Below are 17,683 nucleotides of genomic sequence, written 5' to 3'. Positions count from 1 at the left end.
AATTTCTTATGCATAGTTGATTATCTGTTTGAATTAATATCAATGGAAACATCGATAAACAGGTATCAAAAGTCTATAATAATCCAGAAAAAAAAACACTAGAAATCAGTGAATCTCCCTGATGTCTCTGTCTTCGTTATGTAGATTGTTACCATTTTTTTGAATAATTACCTAACAATTATATCTTCTTTCTAGTAATTTCGATCCACAATAGCTGCCACTCTCCTATGTCTTTTTTGTGTCTCAAAAAATATCTTGCTTCTTCTCCAGTTCTTTCTTTGTAACATTAGTGGTATCTCCTGTATATTGCTTACTTTGATCAGCCTCAGCCACTCAAATCTAGATCTTGTTCACCAGCCCCCAAATTCCCTGAGGGAAGCATCTCATGCTTCATAGACCTCTCTGATGTGAAAGTGTTTCCTCTCTTCTTATTCTTTGTTTCCCCCCCTTTTTTTTGGCCACTCTACATATTATACACTTATGCCTTCCTGGAGCCTCAATCTTAGTTGCCAGTGGAAATAAATTGTGTGTTCTGTCAAGAACTTCTGCATGATCCCTGGTCAGCAAGGGAAGAGATTCAGAGTCCCAGTGACTCTGTGTGATGGCAGTAAAGCTCTTTGTTACCTTGGAAGATGGACAACATACCTATTCTCCTTGTTAAAGAGCTCACATTATATGCTTTTAGTTAGTGATAGAACCAAAGTGGAAAATGTGCTTCCTGTGGTGTAATCACTCTTGGTTAATTGTTTTAGCAAACTCCTTGTTTCCTCTTGGGATCTGTTCATCCACAGGCTCCTAGAGCTGCAATGGCTTGGTTTCCTTTTCTCATTTTGTGTCGATCTTTTCCTCCACTTGGCACAACCACTAGGTTATTACCAGAAAATTATCACCAATTAATATGAAACTGAGATAACCACTAGATTTTTACTTACTAAAAACTGGGGGTAAAAATATCCAAGTATTTTACAGATGTTCAAAAATGTTAGGAACTAGCTGTACCATCTTGTAACTATATCTCATTTAGTTTTGTATTTTTAACCTAAGCTGATTTACTTTTTATCCTGATAAACTAAATTTTTTCATTTATTCTTATTTATAATTAGTTAACATTCATAAAAGCAATATGAGCATAATAACTGAAAGTACTCCTTTAAAAAAGAGAGAGATCATAACCACTGTTATTACAATGTGATAAAATGAAGCGACCTCTCAGAAATACTCAGGAAATGTTAAATGATGTCCTTCAACATAGTGGAAACACTTCACAATTCATGATGCATATGACATTGAGGTGAAGCTCAATTTAATAAGTTACCAGTTGAATGACAGGAAAAGTTACTTCAGTCTTAGTAATCTTAGTACTTATCTAACAAGTACATTGGAGTCCTGTTTCTTCAAAGAGATATTCATAAGATTGAAATAATGTCAAGGCACAGATAACAGTTTTGAGCTTGAATGTCCCTCAGTTCCATGTGTTAAAAGGATTGGTTCCCCAGATGGCACTATTGGGAGGCATTGAAAATTTGGGGGCCTGGTAGGAGGTCTTTGGGTAACTGGGGAATGCCCCTAAAGGGGTTTATGGAATACTAGTCTATTCCTTTTTCTACCTTTTGCTTCCTGACCATGAGATGAGCAACTTTGATCTTCTTGCCATGTTATGTGGATTTGGCATAGGCCTAAGCCTAAAGTGATAGGGCCAATTGGTCCCAGACTAGAACCTCTAAAATTCTGAGCCAAAATAAACCTTTTCTCCTTATAAGCAGCATAATGCAGGTATTTTGTTATAGTGACATAAAGCTAACCCAGGAAGTTTATAAAATATTAAAGTTCTTCCAATGCTAGACTTATTTTTGCTTAATATGTAAACTGAATTTTAACTGGTGATTTTGGTTATTCTAATTTGTGTATCACTTCATCTTTAAAACTGACCTACAGCAGTATTTTCTAATAGTCATTAAAACTTCATAAAATGAGTATACAAGATTCAGAAAAGGGGAAATGAAATGATGATATAAAAAGTAAGACACTGCAAGTTTTAAAAAAATGTGAAATAAATTTTCTGCTTGCAGATCTTTCATTTAAAAAACTAACAGGTGTCCTTCAGACTGAAATTAATAGACACCACATAGAAACTTGAATCTACATAAAGACGTAATAAGCACTAGTAAAAGTAATGCCAAAGGTAAATAGAAAACACAGTCAAAATGCTATTGTTTTAATTCTTTTCTTCTCATATCTAATTTTTAAATAATCGCAAAAAGAAATTATTATAAAATAATGTTGATAGGTCATGATACATAAAGATGAAATTTTCATGAGAATAAGCACTAATAAAGGGGAGAGAAAAAATATCAAAGCAAAGCTTTGTATACTATTGAAATTGTTGGCATTAATCTGTTCAAAATTATTTTATGTGAAGATGTTTATTATAATCACTAGGACAATCATTAAGAAAATATTTCAAAAATATGTAAAAAAAAGACACAAAGACATCAATTGGTATGCTAGAGGATGTCTATCTCAAAATCAGGCATTAATGAATAAATACAGGAACAAAAATGAGAGATGTACAGAAAAGATAGAAAATGACAAAGATAAATGCTTCCTCATTGATAAATACAGATCATAAAAATTGACTACATTTTTAAACAAGAGTCAGATATTGGCACAATGTGTTTTAGAAAAAGCAGGATCAAACTTTATGCTGTCTATAAGAGACCAGCCTGCTTTATACTCAAAAGACTCAAATAGTTTGAAAGTGAAAGGATGAAACAAAATTTATGTGCGTCATTGTTAATTAAATATGTCAATTTGACTGGGCCACAGGGGGCCCAGATACTTTGTCAAAGATTATTTTGGGGTATTTCTGTGAGAGTGATATAGCATGAGATTAACAATTAAATCAGTAAAGCAAATTTCCTTCCCTACTGCAGATGGGTCTCTCCCAACTATTCAATTGAAAGCCTGAATTGAACTCAAAGCCTGACTTTCCCCTGAGAAAGAGAAAATCCTGCCTAATTGACTTTGAACTAAGACCCTGTTTCCTCCTGCTTTTGGACCTACTTTCCTTCATACAGAATCTATCCAAACAACTCTTGGTTCTCAGGCCTGCAGACTGATGAGAACTTAATCAAACTTGTTCTTCTGGGTTTCTATCTTGCTGACTCACCCTGGAGATGTTGGAACTTGCCAGCCTCTATAATGCATAAGTCAGATTTAATAATGAATCTCTTGTTACATATATGCATATCTTATTGACTTTCTCTGGAGGATCCTGACTAACACACTGTGAAAACAACAACCAAAAAAGAGGTGGAATAGGATCTCTAAAAACAGACCAAAATCTGACAAAATTGAAGGGAAAAAATAACCACGTGTAGCAAGAGCTGGAGATTTTACTTCAAATATTGGATAGAACAACTAGGAAGAAGGTAAGCAAAGAAATGGAAGATATGAAAAACACCACATATTAATTAGATTACAAAAAAGCATAGAACACCCCATCATACAATAGCAGCAGTGATAATTAAGCAGTAATGATAATTAAGCCATGGTCTAAAATAAGCCTCAATAAATTTAAAGTGATTGAAATCCTGTAAAATATGTTTTTCAACCAAAATAGAGTTAAATTAGAAACCAATAATGAGAGAAAACTGTAGAATTTACAAATGTGAGAAAATTAAATAACAGATTCCTAATAACCAGTGGATCAAGGAAGAGATCACATGGAACAACTTAAGATGAATGTAAAAGAAACCATATAACAAAACAAAGATATGTGTTTTTGCTTTAATAGAGCTTACAGGAAAATCTGTAGCTATAGATGTTTTCACACACTATTTTCACAGATCAACACCTTAAGAAGCTAGAAAAAGAACATAAAGCAAAACCCAAAGAAAGGAGAAGAAAGAAAATAGCAAAGATTAAGATCAAAATAAATGAAATAAAAATTGAAAGTTGAAAATAAATCTGAAAGTTGCATCTTTGAAAAGAACAACAAAATTGACTAAGCTTTCTTTAGAGTGACTGTAAAGAGATTTTTCGAATTTCTAAAATCACAAGTGAAAATTGTGCATGGCACCAGTCTTACAGAAGAGAGAATTATTATAAGGAAATATTAGGAAAAACTGCTTACCAAAAAGTTAGATAATCTAGATGAAATGGATAAATCCCTCAAAAGACACTAAAAAATATCTGAATAGACTTAACTTGGTGAAGAAACTGAATTTGTTAAATAATAACAATAGTAACTCCCATGAAAAGTCTGGACTGAGACAATTTCCTTGATGAATTCTGTTAAGTATTCTAAACCAGTTTTTCACACACACAAAAAAAGTATAAGAAGAAGTACTTCTAAAATTTTTCTATAAGTCCAATATTTCATTTAAATCAATACCAGAGTTTTCACAAGAAAATAAAATGACATATACTAGCCTATATGAAGACAGATATAAAAATCTTTATCAAACTACTAGTAAATTAGGTCCAACAACATTTCATATCATGATCAAGTGGAATTTATCTTGAAAATGCAATGGAGGTTTACATACAAAATTAAATTAATATAGTATATCATATTAATAGAATAAAAAATAATGATCATTTCAATAAATAGAGAAAACATGATAAATTCCATCTTCTTTTCATAATAGTAATACCAAGACTCAAGAATGAAAGGGAATATCCTCAACTTCCATATACAAAGGGCAGCTATGAAAACACACAGCTAACCACACACTCAATGATGAAGGACCGAATGTTGCTTCTCAGATCAGGAAAAAGACAAGGATATCTGTACTCCTTATTTCTGCTCAACATTGTACAGGAGTCTCTAGACAGGGAAATCAGACAAGAAAAGAAAGAAAGGCAGCTAATTATAAAGTAAAGAGTAAAACTATAATGAAAGCTGACATGATTTTGTGTTTTAAAAATCCTAAGAATTGAACAAATGTCTATCAGAACTAATAAAATAGAAATGTTGCAGGATATATAAAATATATATAAATCAATTATATTTTTATATACTTGCAAAAAAACACCTAAAAATGAGATATTAAAACACAATAGGAAGATGTCTTCGTGATCTTGAATTTGATGATATTTTCCTAGACTTAAAAAAAGCATATGTGGCAAAAGAAAATACAGATACACTGATTTCATCAAAATTTAAAAATGTATTTTTCAAAGGACACCATGAAAAAAGTGAAACTACTACTGCAGAAGAGGAGAAAATCTTTTCAAGTTACGTACATGTAAATAATTTGTATCCATAACCCTGAGAGTCAACAATTAAAAGTCATTTCTTAAAAAATGATTCACAAATTGTCAATAGACATATAAGAAGATGCACAACATTATGAATCATTAGGAATTGCAAATCAAACTTATGAGATACCACCTCACACCTATTAGAATGGCTAAAACAAACAAGGCAGACTATAACAAATGTTGGTAAGAATGTGAAGATATTCAAATCCTTATCCACTTCTGTCAGGATTGTAAAATTGGGTTGCATCTTAGAAAACTATTTGACATTTCCTCAAATTTTAAGCATAAATTGATGACATATATGATATGATATAGGATTTCCACTGTTAAAATAGCCAAAAGCATGTAAAAAAAATCTATGTAAATGTACTTTGAAGCACTATCCATTATAGTCAAAAATGAAAATAATCCAGATGTTCATCAACTGATGAACTGTATATAAAATAAATATCTGAATTTAAGTAACATTAAAAAGTAACGAAGCATTAATGCATGCTACAACATGGATGAATCTCAAAAATGTTGTGTGAAGTAAAAGAAGTCCATCACAAAAGACCACATAGTGTACATTTCCATGCATATAAATATTCAGAATAGACAAATTCATTGAGATAGAAAGTAGATTAATGGCCAGAGGTGGGACAGTAGAGAATGGGGAGTGACTATTAATGAAATTAGAAATGAGATATTTAAAATGTTCTAAATTAGACAGTAGTGATGGTTGCTTAACTCTAAATACATTGAAAAAATTGAATTGCACATTTTAAAAGAGTGAAGAAGCATATGGTATGTAAGTTATATCTCAATAATGGAAATGAAAAGGAATGTTACAAAAAGGTCATTAATCCTATTTTAATTTCTAATAAAATCAGAATGACAGAATTTAAATTTTATCAGCAAAAGTAAAATAATTTGAGAGGTTAAGAAGACATCAAGTGAACAAATGAATAGTGAAAGTCAGATGGGCATGCTAATAATTCATTTGGTTCACCACTCGGGTGAACACTCCTTGTCACTATGGTAATATTGACTGTTAAAATACATTCATATTTAATCAGGTTTTCTGTAATTCATATCTATGTTGGTCTATTGGCCAAACAATGATTGAAACAAGTAATAAACAAGAAAACTGATTTTAACATAAAAATTAGTGAATCAAAAAAATTGGTAATATCATATTTCACAGTTTGATTCAAAAGGGTTATGAACTCCCATTTTTACCCCGTATACAGATTGCTGAATCACGACCAACAATAAAAAAAAAAAATTGGTAATAGCTTTGCAATTATTTCTTGATTTAAATAATGAGTATACAGGAAATTACTATCATGTATCATTTTAACAAACCATATGCAGTTACATGATGGTATATTATACATGAAAAATCTATGATATTGCTAATCTATAAGTGTTTTGTGTTTTTAATGAGTTAAAGGCCAGCATTGCAACCAAGACATGAAATTTTGTTAGTAGTAGACAAAGACTAATTTTGGGATAAAGCTGAGCTATTGCTATGGTTTAATTGTAATCTGTTGATGCAGGAAATTTTAGGTTTATTTTTTAAAACAACTGATAGAAGAAGAAAAGATTAGTTTAAAAAATACTTGGTGTGTCTACATTTAAAATGTAGTTAAAAATGTTCAGTTTCATATTTGTGACTCTCAAAAGTATACCCCTTTTTCTAATTATTATACGTTATCCTAGTCTCAATGTTAGTTGTAATCTCTTCTACAGACTTACATTTAGCCTCTTTTAGTATTTCTTGAAAAATGTCTTTCTATAACATGTAGCTCTTCACCTGTAATCCTATGCATTTATAATCTAACATTTCAGGGTAATTTTAATTTAATGCAGTTCAACAACCATATAAAAAGGATTTTTATATTCAGACTGGACCATAATAAAAGAATCCTATGTGATATAAAACCATTATGCTCATTCACTAAATATTACTTCTCATTAAACTCTGATTATATATTGCCAAAGACAAGGATCCAGGAAACCTGTGAAAATAGTCAATAATATTCTATTATTTCTCACTACTCTTAAACTACTTGTGGTTTATCTTTTAGATAGGGAATATTTTTGGTTCTTAATGCATAATACTTATTCTTCTTCATTTTCAATCTTATAAATATTGAATTCAGTACTCTCCTGAAAGTGACTTTTTAAATTATTTTCCTGTATTTTTATTATGCTAATTCTGATGATTCCACCAAAATAAACCTTGAAGGCATGTTTTATTGTCACAATGCATTGAAACACGAAAGAGGTTACCAACTATTCATTACTTTATATCATTTTAGACATTTCAAAAAGGCACTTAGGTAATGCTAAATTTTTGATTAAATATCAAGGATAATATTCATTTTCCTTTATACTATTTACTTAAATTAAGTCTCAATGATTATGTAAATATCTTAGTTACTATAAAAGTACTATCAAGGTCTCTGTCACATCCAAACATTTTCTTGATTTGGAGATTTACAATTTATCTTATAAAAAACCCATGCTCAAAAAAAAACCACTTTTATTTCTAGTAAAGTTTGGATTTTCATCAAATATGAAATAGCCATCAGATCTTGTACCAACAATCAGTAATTGATTTTCATGGTTTGCTTATAAGAGCAAATTATTTTTAGGACACATTTTTTCAAAGTTACATAAAGTATTCACTATAGTTTTTCAGTTTTTCTTATAGCATATTTTGTTCATCAAAATCTTTACTTATTTAAGTGATATCGTTTTAGCTGCAACCTTAGATATTATTCATATATTCTAATTTTATGTGTAGTTTACGTATTTTAGTATGATAATCAGTGGTATTACAACATTTTAAAAAATTTTGTGGATAAAATTATGTAGACCACCACCCAATTCACTCATCCAATTCACTCTACTGCAAACCAGGATAGTAGAGGTTTGAAAACAGATTCTTTAAACCAGACAACCTGGATTAATGCCTCAATTTAACCCAATAATGGCCATGTGAGTCCTAAGTAGATTAAACTTTTTGGTTTGGACTTCACTACCACTAAAGGGAGATTATTAATAGTAGCTATTTCTTAGGATTATAATGTTAATAAATGAGTTAGCAATCTGACATGTGGGAAGTATTTAATAATATTTGTTAACTAGTATTATTATTATATGCTTAGAACATGTTTGCTATAAATTTATTTATTTTTAGTAAGCATTAAGAAAATTTCCAAACACTAGAATTTCTAACTTGTCCTTAAAACAGCATCTGTTTTTAACAGCTTGAATTCAGGAACAAATCAAATGTCACAAAATCCACCCACTGTAAGTGTACAACTCAATGATTTTAATTAATTTAGATATTTGTTGCACCATCAAAACAATATTTAAGAAATTTTCATCACCCCAAAATATCCCTTTATGCCTGTTTGCTGACAATCCCAGAAACACTCCTAATCCCAGGTGACCACTGATTTTATTTCTATGTCTATAAATCTGTCTTTTAAACACATTCTGTAGAGATGCAATCATATAATAACAACCTTCTGCATCTGGCTCCTTTCACTTAACATAATGTCTTCAAGGTATATCCATGTCGTTGCATGTATCAGTAGCATGCTCCATTTTACTACTGAACAGTACTCATTTTATTGCTGAAAACCACGCATTTTATTTATCCGTTCATCAGTTCAACAACATATGGATTATTTCCAGTTTTTTTACAACCATGAAAAATGTTGCCATGAAAATTCATGTAAAAATATTTTTTCAAACATATGCTTTTATTTCTCTAGGGGAGATGGATAGGACTGGAAATAATGTGTTGTATAATAGATTTACATTTAACTTTTTAATAAATGTCTCTAATAAATGCCAAAATGTTTTCCAAAACTTTGGAAGTACTTTGCCTTTCACCAACAATGTGTAAGTGATGCAGTTCCTCCACATTTTGGACAACACTCGGTATTATCTGTCATTTGATGATAGCCATTCCTGCAGTATCCATTTGTGCTCTCAATTTGTACTTTCCTAATGCCAAATGACAGTTAGCATGTTTGTGTATGTTCCTTGCCATTCCAATATTGATTTTGGTAAAATATTTATTTACTGAAAGCTCTGTCCAGCCATTATTATTTTAAAGTTTCTACTATAATTTGAATCAATCTATTGGTCCACCAGGGGAATATCATATATAATAGTTACAATGCCCTCAAAATCCACTTTGCTTAGCCAGATATGGTGGTGAATGCCTGAATCCTAGCAGCTTGCAAGGCTATAACAAGAGGATCACAAGTTCAAACCCAGTCTGGGCAATGGTGAGGTGCTAAGAAACTCAGTGAGAGCTTGTCTCTTAAAAATACAAAGTAGGGCTGGGGATATGGCTTAGTGGTTGAGAGTCCCCGAGTTCAATCCTCAATATCCCCCTCCCCCCCAAAAAAAAATCCTCTTTTCTCTGCTTATTCCTTTCTCCCTAACAGCTGGCAACCTCTGATCTTTTTACTATGTTCAGAGTTTTGCCTTTTTTATGCAAACTATCTATTTTGGGTATTGATTATATCAGTACAAGTTCAAGGACTATAACACACACACAACAAATATTAATATATTATTTGTGGCACAGGATGTTAATGTGAGGTAGTTGTGCTCATGTGGGGAAGGGAGTATATAAAAAAAAATCTCTATAACTTCCCTCAATTTTTCTATGAACCTAAATTTTCTCTTAAAATAAAAAAAAGAGATCCATATATCTGGAGCCTTAATAATAAATAGTATCTATACCATGCTCAGAATACAATGTAAATATATGAATACTCTAAATTCATGTATACAAACATTAATCCTTAAATGAAAATTTAGGTCATTAAATTAAATCTGTCTATAAATGAAGTGAAATGTAATATATCCTTTAACCCAGTTATTTCACTCACAGATTTAAGTTTAGGGAAATTCCTGCGCAAGTTTGCAAGGATACATAGACATGGATGTTTTATTTTGGCACTGTTCACAGAAGTGCCAGAATTAGGATAATCAAGAGAAGTTGGAAGTTGGAGACAATGTTAAGAAAATGAATAAGTAAATTATACTGGATTTGTACATGGATACATGTACAATCACCATTATATAAACAATTTCATATGTATAAAATTGAATTATAGCTATATGAATTAAACACAGAGAACTTATTTAATGGGACATACTTTATATGATAAGTACTTTTCAAAGTACATACATAAAACTCATTAGACAACTGCATAAACAGAGAAGTGGGGATTAGGGTTGAAGAATAAGAAAAAGGTGAGTTAGGAGAATAGGGTGAGACAAAATGCAGAATATCATGAGATGACCTCTGTGTACCTGAGATGAACACAAAAGAGAAACAACTACAAATTTATTTACCTAAATAAAATTTTTTCACCAATTATTAATCATTTTAACCTGTTAGGAAAATAAAGTCTATAAATTTATTTGTTTATTATTTTCATTGTACTTACTTAAGATGGAGAAAGAAAAGTATGGAAAAACATTCTTTCTCATGGTAACTCAGAGAGTGGAAAAGCATAAATAGAACAATGATCATGGATGACTTCTTGAGTAATATTTTATCACCATTTTCTCTCATTAGAGTAAATACAAGAGGAAAAAATGTTAGGAAATAAAAGTATAAAATCATTCCAGAGGAATAATACGCAGTGTAAATAATTCCTCCTTTTTACCTCTAGTGACAAAAATCATGGAATTATTTTACAAAAAAGCAAAAAGGAGAAGAAATATCTGAATTTTCTTTAACTGATTCCTTTTTTTATTTTAACTTCATTGTGTAGTAGAACGGATTTCTCATTTTGAAACCAACAAAGTGTGGCATTTTGGCTTTCCCACTCTAACCTTGTGTGGATTTTCTATTTGCATATTCCATCTCAACTGCAGTATTTCTCAGTATCAAGGACTAGATACACAGCAGAGATGTGCTTCTTAATGTATCATCTGTTCACAATGGTTTTGCATAATGGCTCTGATTTGCTTGGAGATGTGCAGTTAATCACAGCAATCCATACAACACGCTATAATGTTCCACACTTAAATTAGCTCTTCCACATATTAAGGGGAGGGGGAGGGGAGGGAAAAATTCATCAAGAGGTTAAAGGAGAATTCACATAGCTTTTCCACAACTAATATGTCATAAAATATTAAATGACAGTTCATTTAGTCTTACTGGCCCCTTTCATTAAGAACTTTTTGAAGAGTAAAGTATGAATAAATTCTACACATTTTTTGTTGCAGTGGGAGGGAAATAGTTTATTTAAAACAAGGGCAAACTGAGGAAAATGTATCCTATTTTAGTCTCAAATTTAATGCATATGTTCTTCATCTTGGCTTTCAAAATCTAAAATTAGCATAGATAACTGGACATGCTACTGTTTTAATAAAAATATCATTCATTATAATATTCTTTAAAGATCACTATTGAACCACAGTTTGCTATTATTTCACATTTAGAAATATCAATTTTATCTGTTTAATTTGATAAGGTAAACTGTATAGAGAAAACAACCTATGCTGATAGCACAGAATTTTTTTTATTAAAAATTTCAAATGTATTAAAATTTGTTTATGCTCAGTCTTTGTCAGTCCTAGATACTTTTTCTCTTTCATAAAAATAATTTTTAAAACATATTTCTGATAGTATTTAAAATGCAAACAAGTAATATTAAAGATACACTAAGACATTATTAACAAATAGAGTTAGCATCTATGGCCTAAAAAAAGGTTAAGAAACGTGATGGAGAAAAAATACTAAATGGAAATCTGGGATCTAAGCCCAAGCAATTTAACTTCAGGGAGTGTATTTTTAATTAATATAATAGGCTGTCAGTAAGACCATCTGCAGAGAGATTGAGCTTGATTCTGAGTACTGATCGGAGAATAGGACTAAGGATGGTCAGAATGGAGAAGGACATACATAAGTTTATACAACTTCCTGTTTTACCCTAAAGTGCATACTTCAAGTGAATTTCTCAAGTACATTTAGCTTGGAATATATGTTAGCACTGCATATTTGTCCATTGATAAATGAAACTGATAACTGAATTATAACTGAATGAAAGGTTCAGAAAAATAGGGGGGGGGAGACCAGAAAAGAAATATTCAGACCTTTCTTTTAGATATTTTGCTGACATCAAATTTCTTTATATATCATGAAGTTATGATTAGGATGAAGTTATGATATGATTCAATGTATTATGCTAACCAAGGTATAACTGATTGCATGGATTCTATGACCTATATAAAAATGAATTAAATTTTAATCATTAATTTCGTCATGACAACAATCTTTATTATAACATAAAAAATAAAGATCCTTTTGGTTCATAAGTGTGATGATTACTGAGTGTTCAAGTGGCTGTTCTGGGAGATGTGCCTTGCTCTGAACCTTGTTACCATATCTGCACATTACCCATCTGTTGTTAAAAAAAAAATGCTATGGAAGATATTTTTCTTAGGTAAATTTAAACTCCTTCATTTTCTCCTGAGTTCTTATTTCTTTTTAATAAATGATATGATTCCACCTTACTCTGATCTCCCCTCCTGTGGCCCATTAGTCACCCTAGAAAATGTCTAAAAAGAACAAAAAATTATCTTTCTTATTACCTTCCAATACCTATCATACACATTCGTGTTCAATTTTCAATTTTTTATCTTTTTTTCATTTTTTTTACAGTTCTATAACAACTAAAGGATAAAGTCTAACTCTAAATAATGACAGATCTGATCGTTCATGATCTCTTTCCCCTCTATACATAATTCCAGGATATTATATTTTCACTTCCCTGAACACAGTTGTTTCAAAATGTGTTCAGGCTTCATCTCCTTGGTAAAAATTTACAGACTAGCCCTGGCAAACTACCCTAAAAAGAGTTTAATTATTGTATTTGCACATAAAGGTGAACACTAAAAATTTTCATTATGTGGACTCATCATTTTCAGTATGTTAACAGTACTTCTATGAAAGTCAATGTTAATTTTTTTCTTATAAGCATAAATACCAAAAGAAGTTTATAGATAATTCTTTCAAGTTATTAATGTACCAACTAAGTATAACATAACTAACTTTATCATTTACACCATTTTCATTAAATAGATGGAAGGCTGATGGCTTTGATAAGTAGATAACACAGAAAACAAGATTCAGGGAGGGAAGGAGAGAAAGAAGCACACAGGCAACTGCACTTAAAGAGTAGCTTTGAGTACTAAATAGTTAATTTTTCAACCAATAAATCTCTAAAACAACATGGATCTGAAAGTTTTTATAATTCTTACACATTTTTTAATGCTAAGTCAAGAACTTTCACAATATTTTAACAAGAAAATGTTATTAATAAATTTAAATCTTTCATAAAAAATTAAAATATACTTTTCATAAATGTAGAAAATTATTCCCTAAGAAATTGACTAATCAAATTTTCTTCAAAGAAAATATTTAAGAAAGTAACTGAGAAGATGTTTTATGTTCAACTTTAACTTTGAAATGCCTATATTGAAATAAAAGAAGTACTAAAAATACTATTTCTCATTCTTCATATAGTTTCCATAAATGGTTTTTATATATTATATATGAATATATAAGTATGCATAATATTATATTGTGTATACTGTATATATCATATATATATTTTATATATGTATAAATATTTATACATTATATAATTATAAATAACTCTTAAACATCTATATATCTATATATGTTATATGTATACACAGCTTTCACAGCAATAGTTCATATCAATGGCAGCAATGTTTCTTTTCAAGATAATCTATCTAGTATGAATGATGAAACAAAAGCCTACTGGCTGATAGCTGTGAAACAGCAAATGTCTACCAGAAAAAAAAGACAGGAAGTAGGATAGGATGGCAGTTCAATAAGGCTCTGTCACATAAATATAGCATTCAGCAGCCAATACTTAAAGCAACCCACTAAACTGTTAGCCACTAGTTGTGGTTTTCAGATCTTCTAAAATTTAGATTTAGGATAAATTGCAATTTTCAATTTTTCTTTTTTTTCCTGCTTTCTTTGTCCCCATGTTCCACCCCTTTTCTTTTCTATACTTATGGGAGGGAACAAGGATATGGGCAAAAGTAAAAAAGAAAAAAAAAAGCAACAACATCAACAAAACCTCTCTCCATTAGATATTTTGTGGAGGTCTGAAATTGTATTTAAGTTCATGTTACATAACACTGAATCAAGAAATTACTCTCTCACTGCCATGAAGAGAAAATAATTGTTTGCTTTGTAACAGTATGGCAAATTGGGCTGTGGTTGTAGCTCAGTGGTAGAGCGATTGCTTAGCATGTGTTAGGCACTGGGTTTGATTCTCAGCACCACATATAAATAAATTAAAGATCCATCAACAAGTAAAAGAAAATAGTAAAAAAAAAAAAAACAGTATGGGAAATTAAAGAGGTATATAACAGGACCTAAAGGCCAAAAGAAAACTTGTCTGACAATGAAAACACAGAAACAATATAAACATCAGATTATATTTACAAAGCCTAATGAAGAAAAGCAAAACCTCGGTGGTACAGTTAATAATAAGACTTTTTACTATTTTATATTTTTTCCTTTGTTTATTGTTAGTGCTGGTGGTGCTGAGATTGGAAACCAGGGCCTTATGCATGCTAAAACATGGGAATCTACCATTGAGATACAACCTTAGTCCCAGTGTTTTTATCCTTTAGATTGGCATATGGCCTGATAAAATAAAATAAGATCCAAGCCCAAAGAGTACAATGCAGAACAAATAAAGTAAGGGACACAAGAAAAAGAGTATTAGAAACAAAGCCCAAAAGACATCCTTATTGAATGCTGCCTTGAAGTGTAATATTAAGCCATGTATCACCCTAAAAATAAGATGTTTTAAACTAATGTCCTCTTTCTTGGAAAAGGTGTCATTTTTTGACAAAATAAAAATTTACCCCACTCTATATCGATACAGATTAGACTGAGAAATGCTTTCTTAAAATTCTATTTTTTAAGCTTGAAAAAATTAAATCATTAAGCATTATTATGAAGGAAAATCAATCTCCACCATATTATGTGAAAATTTTAGCTTCAAGAAATCCATTTACTGATAATTCCATTCCATTGAATATTTACCCAGTGAGTTAGCGTGGCTACATCTCAAGGTTATATTCTAAATAATCTTTTTGTAATAATAAAAACTAAAAATTACATGTTTCTATATGCAAAATATAGAACAGATAATATTTTAACAAATTTGGGCAAAAATTTCTCAATTACCTAAGTTAAAGATTCATGGATATATTAAATGAATATCTCATGATACACATTAGAAACCACATTTAATCTTAGGAGTCGAAACGGTGTGAAGAGATATTACCTCATTGTAAATTTAGAGCGAAATATTGCTTTACTATTCTCCTGAGTTGCTTATATATCTAGCATTTCAACTGTGCATGTTGTCTTGGTGGACTTGTTCCACAGACAACAAAATATGTGAGAAAGAATAATTTATAAAGAAGAGAAATTTATTTTTTACAGTTCTCTAAGTCAAAGATCAAAATGCCAGCAGATTTGGTGTGTGGGAAGGGCTACTCTCTCCTTGCACAGCAGTGCCTCCCAGTAGCATCCACAGAGCTGAGGTAGAAGCAAAAGGGCACAGGGTGCTCTCTTCAACCTCTCTCACAGGGTCACTAATCCCATTCACAAGGGCCCTACCTCCATCACTTAATCACCTCCTAAAGACCCAGTCTCTTAACATGATATATTACACTGGAGATTGAGTTTCAACCTATAAATTTTGAAGGACACTGACTGCAGGACCTGTCAGACATTGGAAAATGTCTACAGTAGAAGGAAAGTCCCACCCAGCTGCATAGTGATATCTAGCCCACTTTGTTAGCTTTCTACTTTTCTGGGAATCCCTTTTTTAACTCAATCCTCCATACAAAATATATCTCTGTGATCTCTAGAAAACAAATCAATGACATCATTAGTTCATTGATGAAGATACAAATAATAGGAATAAAACTCCACTATAAAATTTCAAAGTAAACTAAGATCCTTCTTATCAGGATATCTGTACCCCCCAGGACAGCGTCCTAGGGTTTTCCTCAATCCACTGATTTGGGCACCCAGTTTGCAGGTGATTAGAAATAATAGCTAGCATTACAGATGAGTCACAGAAGAATGTATTAAAAATAGAAGTGGCAGCCGAGAGAATAGCCACATAATTCAGAAAGACTGTAATTTTACTATAACAATATGTTTTCATAATGGTAATTCTTAATCACCAAGAAAAATGAAATAATATATTCTGTAATTATTGCCTTCTTAATTGTAATGGGAAAATAGTGATGATCACTTTGTAAGAAGTAGTTCATTTAAGAGGATACTTGTAGATTTTATTTGACTTTAAACATTTTGGCACTTGAACATGTAGGAATCAGTATATTAATAAAAATAATTTATACCAAACTACCCATTCATTATTTAATAACACAAAATATATTGACTTTCAATTTTAGGTCTAATTATTTACTACTGTATTCTTTATTAGATACTAGAGGAGACAAACTATATTCTCAGAAGGTGGTATAGGAAAACAATATATTTGAATGCATATACATTTAAAATATTTTTTAAACTCTGACATAAAGGATATAACTATATATATATATATATATATATATATATATATACACTAGAATACTGGGCTAAATAAAATTACTCAGAGGCTCACATTAATTAGATTGATATATTTAATTATCTTTTATTTCTGTTTCTAAACATATATTCACCATAATTTTATATATATTTTAAGGGAAATATTTTTTTTGATTTTCAAGACATTTGGGTGATTTTGAATTTGCTTATCACAAGATTGTAATGGTAAATACAAAGTAAAGCCTTCACTATGTAGAATGAGAACTCGGATTTCCAGCACTATTTCTCAATGTGCTATTTTGCACACTCAATGCTACCAGAACATACAATAGCTTCTTGTTTCCTAAGCTCACCATGTGTTATAACTTAGATATGAGGTATCTACCAAATGTTCATGTGTGATACAACGCAAGGAAGTTTAGAGGTGAAATGATCGGGTTATAAGAGCCTTAACCTAATTGAGTGTATTTAATCCTCTGTTAGGGATTAACTTGTGTGAAAAATGTAGGCAGGTGGGGTACAACTAGAAGAGGTTGTCATTGTGAGCATGCCTTTGGAGTATATATTTTGTTCTTGGTGAATAGAGGTCTCTCTCTGCTTCTAGGTGGCCATGTCCTGGGCTTGCTTTCCATCATCACATTCCCTACCATGATGATCTTCTGTACCATCTCAGGCCCTGAGGAATGAAGTTAGCTATCTATGGACTGAGACCTCTGAGAGCATGAGCCTTAAAATAAACTTTTCCTCATCTAATTG

At 31.0% G+C, this 17,683-nt stretch overlaps 1 pseudogene; it reads left to right on the top strand.

The window, feature by feature from the left end:
• The first annotated feature begins 12,601 nt into the window (after nucleotides 1-12,601).
• LOC144251254 (small nucleolar RNA U13) lies at nucleotides 12,602-12,710 on the top strand (annotated as a pseudogene).
• The last annotated feature ends 4,973 nt before the right edge of the window (nucleotides 12,711-17,683 follow it).

The sequence above is a fragment of the Urocitellus parryii genome (genome assembly GCF_045843805.1).
Source record: "Urocitellus parryii isolate mUroPar1 chromosome 10 unlocalized genomic scaffold, mUroPar1.hap1 SUPER_10_unloc_3, whole genome shotgun sequence".
NCBI classification, from domain to species: domain Eukaryota; kingdom Metazoa; phylum Chordata; class Mammalia; order Rodentia; family Sciuridae; genus Urocitellus; species Urocitellus parryii.
The sequence above is the reverse complement of the archived record's forward strand: the minus strand, read 5'-3'. Positions and strand labels throughout refer to the sequence as shown.